Source organism: Adiantum capillus-veneris, chromosome 3, assembly GCF_014529385.1.
Source record: "Adiantum capillus-veneris isolate H3 chromosome 3, ASM1452938v2, whole genome shotgun sequence".
Classification (NCBI taxonomy): domain Eukaryota; kingdom Viridiplantae; phylum Streptophyta; class Polypodiopsida; order Polypodiales; family Pteridaceae; genus Adiantum; species Adiantum capillus-veneris.
The window spans coordinates 83,576,716-83,585,667 of record NC_140933.1 but is presented as its reverse complement, the minus strand read 5'-3'; the positions used below and the strand labels follow the sequence as shown (position 1 = coordinate 83,585,667).

The following is an 8,952-nucleotide window of genomic DNA, read 5'->3' as shown; positions in this document are numbered from 1 at the left end:
TCCCATTCACCCTTTGATAGAGCCTTCATGAGTGTTGTAGCCCCTCTTTCGTTGCATACAGGTGAGGCTGCCCTGAGAAGGTTATTTTATGCGCTAAACCAATGCTGTGCGCTATCCATACCGGCTGCCCACCTAAAGGGCATCCTTACGAGGCCTCACACATATCATCGACATCAGTTGATGAAATCCTTATATGGCTAGTGGCAACACAACTTTGAAATCAAAAGCCACATTAAGAGAATTCTATTGCTTCATCTGCACAAAAAGTTCAAAATTCAAGACAAGAATATTGGGAAAAGTGGTGCAGAAATCTTAGACCGAAGCAACCACCTCCTCAGCATTAGTGTCTCAAAGTTTAACCAGAATTCAACCCCATTGAGGAAGTCGACAAAAACAATCTTCAAGTAGTGCAATTACGCCCAAAGTTTGGTGAATAGTGTACTTGAATTTGTAGGTTTTGGCTAAATCTTTTGTATATTGTGTATGCTATCACTTTGGTGATTATTATTTTGTTGTAAAGAGGTAGACACTGGCATTAGGAGAGTCTCCTAAAGCTAAGACCCCTCTACTTAGACAATGGGTGAGAAAGGAGTAGATAAATTTGACGGTGAAGGATTTCATACATGGCAGACAAAATTGAGAGGGTATTTGATGAAAAAGAACTTATAAGCAATAGTCAAGGTACCTTTAATGCAAACAAAACCCGTAACTAGAGCTACAACTTCCATCATAATTAGCGCACAAGTCCAAGCCGAAGATGAACAAGATTTAGGCATCATAATCACTTCTCTGCATGATAATTACGTACATTTTATGGATGAATGCGATCATGCAAACGAAGCTTGGGACATTTTAGAAAAGAAGTTTGGAGAAAAAACTAAGAAAATCAAAATAAGTCTGAAGAAGCAACTCTACAAAGTCGGAGTGCGAAGTCCCTTTGACTATGGAAGGTTCAAACCACGTGCACAAAGCGCTCCACAACTGTAGAGAACTTGACAAGTCAACTTGAAGGACCTCTCACCACAGATGAATCAAAATAGGTTTGTTTAATTAGGGAGGGGGTGGCCAACACACTGAAGCACACACACCTAATTTTAAGATAAGGGTTCATGGCTGCTTAAGAGCTCTATTGGAGGTTTGAGAAGGAGGGGTCTTTGGATGTACAATTGAAGACTTAAATGACTTGCAATTTCGATAATTAGGGGCTTTAGAGTATGGCACACACAAGTTGTAAGATGGAATGAACATTAACAAGGGAGAAATGAATGTGCAAAGTAGTTGAAAATGAGCACAAATGAAAAATGCAAAGAGGGTATTCCAAATGCTAGTTGTGCCTTACAACAATCAGCATAAATTGACCATGGATTGCGAAAAATTGATGAACGAATCGGGCAATGGTGGTGATAAGCTCAACTAGTGTAGGAAATTTATTAAAATGCTGAATGCTTTGAGATGCAAGTTATGCACACACTTAATTGATGAAACCTTATGCTAATTAGCCTCCGAGTTAGTTAGGAGAGTAGTGGCTCCGGAGTTCAACCGGAGGGGAGGGTAAGACATGACTTGACACGATTTGGGTAGAGAAGAAGAAGAAAAGTATTTTAACATCCTAGGAAACTATCCCAAGAGACCTTAAAGATCTATCCGACGAGGAGAGTTGAACTGAAGACCTGCTATTCAAGAGGGAAATGGCACAACCGATCTACCACACTTGGCTTATTCTATGTGCTGAGGCTAGAGGAGCGTGGGTCAGAGCTTCAAGGAGCCCGCAGCCTACTTCGTGTTAAATAGAGCCTTCTCATCTTTCAAGTAGGGCAGCACATGTTTGGGTCGATAATCATTAACCAAAAAACTCATGAGGATGTGATAGAGCTTGCTCATCTTTCAAGTAGGGCTCGGGTCGATTCCTTAGGATGTGGAGGGCACGGCAGTGCACTTTTATTAACCCCACAGGCGAAGGCGCAGATGAAAGCAGGTATATATTGCTTCAGGACCCTCGTGGATTCTTTATCTTTGCGCTTGGGGCAATGACGCAGTTAGTGAGGGTTTCCCGAGACGCGTCAATTGCTGGTTGAAAACTATTTCCAAACCCCGTCCGCGGCTCTCTCCCAAGGGGGCTTCGGACAATTTTTGGAAGGCCTGTTCCGCACAGGCCTCTCACAATCATGAATTAACGGGATACAGCACGGGCAACCTCTGCTGCCGTAACGGATTCTCTTACGAGTTACGTTCTCTCTCCATACTCCTAACATCCTTGGATTCTACATGTTTACGTAGCGATCATGTTGCGACCTGCGAACAAGATCTGCTAATTTTACCACTTTCTGTGAGCAGATCTACGGGATAATGGAAACTTTGAAACAGTGTGGAATCAAGGCAGCTCTACAGTCAGCACCGGAAAGTACTAGAATATGAAACATCCCATCTATCTATCCCTAGAAGGCACGCGTACATTCACGCCTCTTACAACGATCTTTGCAACCACCAACGGACAAGAGATTGGGAGGACCATCAACATACATGACCACATAGATGGTTGTGTCCAACCTCCTAAGACCCACACATGTGACCTCATAAGTATTTGACCCTTGACATGACCAACAAAGTCGTGTTTGCCATATCAACATTTGCATGACGAATACTTATGGAACTCCATACATATATGACCATAAACATCACCCTATCCCACAACGTACGACCAAATATGTGACCATAGATAAATCCATACTTGTTTGACAATACATTAGGCCATAAAGAACACTCTCTGAGTAGGGTAATAGTCCCCCATGTGAAAATAGAGATCCATACACATGTAAGAGGACTTGCATAGTCCCCACTGCGAGACAGACATGCAAACACGTACATGGCTATACATTGTTGGCCATAAATTTGGATCCATGTGTTAAAACGCGTCAATTTATGTATAGCTGTGGAGGGATTACCCAAATATGAGAGAGAGAGAGAGAGAGAGAGAGAGTGAGTTATTGAGTGCTATTGGCCAAGCAACACACTCACACATGTGTTTTGGGGATCACCCAACACTACTTGAAATTGCTCAAATGGCACTTTACAGCAGATTTCTAGAAATTACTTTAAAAGCACTTCTCAAAGTGCTTTGTCAGTGCTACTTCATACTACACATATGTAGGACTTTATTACAATTGTTAGAGTGCTTAAAACCTATTTTACGCAATTTTTGAAAGTACTTACAAGTATTTCAGAATCACTTTTTAGCAGTCCACCGAAGCACTTTCCAGTAGTCTATCGTTTCTAACTACTTCCAGGGACAAAAAGTGCTTTCCTACATACGCCTTGAGTTTCTCTTGTATCTTATGGTGGTATCACAATAATTTGTTGTCCTCACTCTCTTGTCATAGTGACTCACATTGATCCTAGAACTTTCCCAATTAGATCACTTCTTCCGTTGGCGAATTGCACACATGCTGCCATGAGGCAACATGCATACCTACTACATGTGATGCAAAATGGAGCAAGCTCACCATCCCGGGGTATTCACTAAGGGTTATCATATGCTATCACGTAAATGTGCAATTGGGGGGTTTTGTAAGGCCAAAAAAAATGTAGATTTTATAGAGGGAAGTCCTGTGCATAGGGGTAAATAAGGTAGTTTGAACACACACACAAGTGACATCTCCCTAGTACTACTAGTGAATCCCCTGGGCTCACCATTTGCAAGCGCCCACATATTTTGCATTGCAATTACTTGTTGCGATTGTATTGGGGCTGGAGGTCAACTACCATGACAAACTACTCCTGGTGGTCATGGATATGTGGGACTTTATGCTCTCGAGATTGCATAAAGAAATCTCAAGCATAGAGGTATACATGGTGCAATCTAAGCCTTGGTGCATTTTCATCTAGATCTTCCATGGCACATATGCTCTCTAGATTGGGACAGAAACAAACAAATAGAGATACATTTCTAAGTACAATCTTCAAGCATAGAGGTACATGTGGTGTGATCAAAAGCTTGGTGCATTGTCATGTGAATTTTCCTTGGTGTGTGCGCTCTGTCTAGACCACAATTAGCTTAAAACATAATTAAAATAAATTTATAGACGTAGTGCAATTGAAATGACCAAGGGAGTTGGAATTATAGTTGATTATGGAGTACAGTAGTGAGGGCTCTTCCCAATGAAAATTGAACCACAAAAACTTGCATTTCTGACATGTAACTAAATGAAGGGAGGAAATTGAGAATTGTTGACCCACATATCTAGGGACTTATTTTGACTATTTAAACAATTCAAAAAATTACCTGCTTGGGAGGTATCCCTAATGCTCCACTTTGTATGTATTAATGAGAATCTTATTTGAGATTCCATTTTTTTTTTCTCTTGCCATGTTTGTCGCGCCCACCATCGCCTCTACTGCTGTCACACAACAAGCTCTCCCGTGCACTCTGCGCTCTTCAGCATGCCCTGCTAAATTGACAAAGTGCAAGCATCTGTCTTGTGATGCCTACTTGGAAACCCCCGCCCCCCCACACCCACGATGTCTGTCAGTGCATTAGATACTGATTCTCTCGATGCTGATGTCATCATCAACCACACAACACATATCCTTCTTCTCTAGACTTGCTAGAGAATTTGTCAGGTATGACACACAAATCGTCTCTTTTTCCATCTGCAAGTCTGCACGTGAGAGAGCGAGAGAGAGAGAGAGAGAGAGAGAGAGAGAGAGAGAGAGAGAGAGAGAGAGAGAGAGAGAGAGAGAGAGAGAGAGAGAGAGAGAGAGATGCAGACCATGACCCAATATCTTCTCATAGGAGGATATCTTCTCAATTCTTTGAATTTCATCCTTGCGTCCGTGCCTTGAAATTCAGTTCTCTCACCCTCTAAAAGGGGATGGAAGGGTCGGACTCACACAGGCTAAATAACCTTTGCTCTGCAACGATTCCCATAGCCAACCCACCATCCACATCACCTTGCTGCAAAAGGCTACCCATACGATAACAAAAAGCTCCCACGGTTGGCAGCTCCATTGCATGCTTTCCTCTCATCCTTACTCTTGCCTGACCCCTCTCATAGCACCTACCTCCCTTGTGCACGTCCTTTACCCTCGCCCGACATGTCGCGCCCCTTCCCCGTTTGTCCCTCGCCTCGCATGACGCCGTACATCAATGGCGATTAATTTTATTTTTCAATTTTATTAGCTTCATTTGTCAAAAAAATCATTAATTAAGAAGGAACCCCCCCCCCCCCCCCCCCCCCCGCTCTTGTTAACTTTGTGCACATGAAGGTTCCATTCGGTGCAAAGAGAAACTTCATCTGTGTAGCAAAACAGAGTGATAGCTTTGTAGCTCTTTTGCTCTCTCTCTCTCGCTCTCTCTCTCTCTCTCTCTCTCTCTCTCTCTCTCTCTCTCTCTCTCTCTCTCTCTCTCTCTCTCTCTCGTGCATACGCCTACTGTTGGGGTAAGCCCAACTTGTGGGAAAGATCTCTAGCCTAACCCTAATTTCCATTGCTCTAACCCTAACCCTCATCGTGTGGAGCTTAAGGTTTCATCCACCATAGCCTAGCTCACTAATGACGCTTAGGGTAGAGCACCCCAATTCTAACAAGTAGTATCAAATCTTGCAATGCGATTAATATTTCCTAGTCATGCTAATCGATTCGCATCTACTAACCCCTTTTGTGCTAGATCTTGTGAGTCACCTCTTGCTCACAAGTTTATCAAATGGATGTCATTACAGCTTTCTTACATGGAAGAGATTTATATGCAGCAACCTGAAGGGTTTGTGCTAAAGGGCAAGGAACATTTGTCTGTAAGCTTCTGAAAAGTCTCTATGGCTTGAAGCAATCATCCAAACAATGGTATCAAAATTTTGATGCATTCATACGTTCCCTAGGCTATAAGCGCAGTATGAGGATCCATGTCTTTATGTGAAAAGACAACCCAATGGACAACTTATTATGCATATTCTTTCCATTTTTAGGAAATCTTTTCTCTAGTGGTCAAGATGACCACACTGAGAATGTTGTTTTCTTTGGTTGCCACTGAAGATATGGAGCTTGATCAAATGGATGTCATTACAGCTTTCTTACATGGAAGAGATTTATATGCAGCAACCTGAAGGGTTTGTGCTAAAGGGCAAGGAACATTTGGTATGTTTCCATTCTTATGGTCTCCCACATTGGCCATCAAGTGGGAGAATGTTAGGTTTAATGGCCATGTGGCCAATCGCCCATCACTAACTGCTACTAATACTATGTGTACATCTATACATTTGTGTGAGCCACTAACACTAAGTACAATGTGTATTGTGCCTTAGTGCATAAGATAGAGAAGAAAGAAAGGGGTCACACAGTGTGGTGTGACGTCTCTCCCCCTCCAACATGCATGAGTGGCTATGGTGGTGCGTATGTGAGTATGTGTGTGCACTCAGGTATCTTCTTCATCATCATTTTTGACTCCTCATCTGAATCAAAATCTTGATCTTCATATCAATCCTCATCAGTATCTTCGTCTTCATCTTGATCCTCATCAAAATATTCCTCTTCTAAATCTGAATAATGCTTGGATTTCTTCTTCTGACTCTTCTTTGCTCACTTGTCCCATATCTTCTTTCAACTCTCATTGCTACATCCACCAAGTACCAAAGTCCCGTGGTTGGGTGAGAGGTGCATGAATTGCAATAGCACTCTTAAGATGATTCCTTAAACCTCTACAGAAGTAATCACCCAACTGCTCCCATGAGGGTCTTTGATTTTCTTGCATTCTATTCATCAAATTCTTGAAGTATTGTGCATAATCTTCCATCAATAAATCTTTTTGTTTAATTTTCTTGATCTTCTTCAAGACATCTTTAGGGGTCTTTTATGCCCTAAATCTTGCCAAAAATTGGTCTTCAAATTATCATAATTTGGAAAAGCTGCCATTCCATACTGCATGAACCATATCATGGATTTCACCTATAGCGGGGCTGCAAAATGCTCCTTCTTAATTGCATAATTATATAGCACATCATACCCACTTGCAAACCACCTAGTCTCAAACTACCCCACATATGGCTGTCAGTGTAATGGAAATGGCCTATTAACTTTGAGAATAGTGGAATTAAGAGAATTAGAGTGAGCATTTTTGTGAGACTACTGTGAGAACATAGAGGGTGAATTTAATTAGCGGTAGCAACATAACCATTATACTTAGAGAAAGAGTTAGAAAACATGACAACAGTTGAGGACCGGATTTATGTGGAGCCAGTCCCCCCTCCAAAAGGCTTTTGTATTATCCCTTTAACTTTAGCAATTACCCATCTTGTTTGTCTTTCCTTGCTCCTACAGGGTACTTTGAAAGTATATATTAAGTTTGTCTTCATCTCTCTCCAGCTTTCCTTCATTAAACAGATCAAGGAAAAGAAAGTGATATTGACCCTTCAATTACCCCTCCCTTCTTCCCTTCACTAAGGTTGGAAGCGAGAGAGAAAGATGGGAAAATACTCTTTCCTTTGGTTTAGAGCGAGCCTTGGCCCTCCTTGGGTGGAGAGAGAGAGAGAGAGAGAGAGAGAGAGAGAGAGAGAGAGAGAGAGAGAGAGAGATTTTATTATCGTCCTCAGAGGTCAAATATGACATATGGGACCAAAGTTACATGTGATGTAGTATGTGTATGGCTGATGAGTGACTTGATGCTCCAAAATTGTGGTGATGAGAGTCGCAATAGAGAGCCCACACTTTGGCTAGGAGAGGAAAGTGTGTAGGTCTACATCATGGCTGAAAATGTGAGAGAAGCAAGTTCGGATGTGACCAAAAGCTGAGCACTCTAGTAGTGTGTGGTACTCAGACTCTCGAACTTGCAGTGAGCATAATGTGCAGATTCAATTTGACTCTTCTTCATTGCCCCAATGCCCTGTCTCGCATCGAAGGAAATGGGAGCTAAGACGAATGCCTGTGATAGTGCGTATCGCCGACAAGGGGATAGGCTCAAGCATGTATGTGTGAGTACGGTTTCCTCTTTCAGGGAAGAACATGGTTTTGTAGTTGGGGGCAATATGGGTGGTGTAATGTATGAAGCGTGACCCACCGGATTTCTCCTAAGCCATAATACATTGGCGTTGTAGAAAAGCTTCATCACTTGGGGGTGAATTGAAGCATCATGTAGCAAGTGGAATGCATCCCATCTCCCAAACCACTTCTTTATGTCTTGCATCCATCCCGTGCTCAAGATCTTGCTTTTATGTGTCTTTTGAACTTTTTTGCTTGCTTCCCATGCAATTGTAGGAAGTCGATGTGAGGGGTTTTGATGCATCTTTATCATGTACTCCACAACTCTTTCCATGCCCATAACCTCAATTGGAAGACATCCCGACTTGAGAAGTAGGATCATATATGGTGTTTGTGTCTTCACTTGGAGAAAGTTTGTAAGAAAACGCTTTTGGACATTCTCAAACTCTTTCCAAGTAGACTTTGACATGCTCCCGCCCCACACTTCAACTCCATAAAGAAGAACCGGTGTCACCAATGCATCAAAAAGATACTTCTTGAGAACCCAACACTTGATGTTTCCCGCATTACACATATTCTCAAATGCATAATATGCTCTCTTTCTCGCTTCCATACAACGCATAGCACATTCATGCCACTTGTGATTGGACGGAACCTCAAGGCCAAGGCACTTAAATCTCTCAACTACTTCAAGTGTCTCATTGTTGTACACAATGCATGGCTTCTCCTTATGGTTGGTTTTCACAAGAATAACCTTTGTTTTGGATTCATTCACAATCATCCCACTATGCAAGCAAAAGCTCTCAAGGACAACCATAAGCTTTTGTGCATCTTCTCAAGTGTGTGCTAGAAGCACTACATCATCCGCATACAAAAAAATCATGATTACCGCATTGCAGATAGTGACCTCTTCAATGCCTTCTTCTTGCATAAATTCAAGTACCATTTGTTTCAATTGATCGATGCATAGACCAAAGAGAGTTGGTGACA

At 42.1% G+C, this 8,952-nt stretch overlaps 1 non-coding gene across 1 annotated transcript; it reads left to right on the top strand.

Annotated features, from left to right (window-relative positions):
- Window positions 1–2,009: 2,009 nt before the first annotated feature.
- Window positions 2,010–2,154, top strand: LOC147461211 (U4 spliceosomal RNA). Its single transcript, XR_015187703.1, has one exon. It is a non-coding gene; the product is annotated as a U4 spliceosomal RNA (small nuclear RNA).
- The last annotated feature ends 6,798 nt before the right edge of the window (window positions 2,155–8,952 follow it).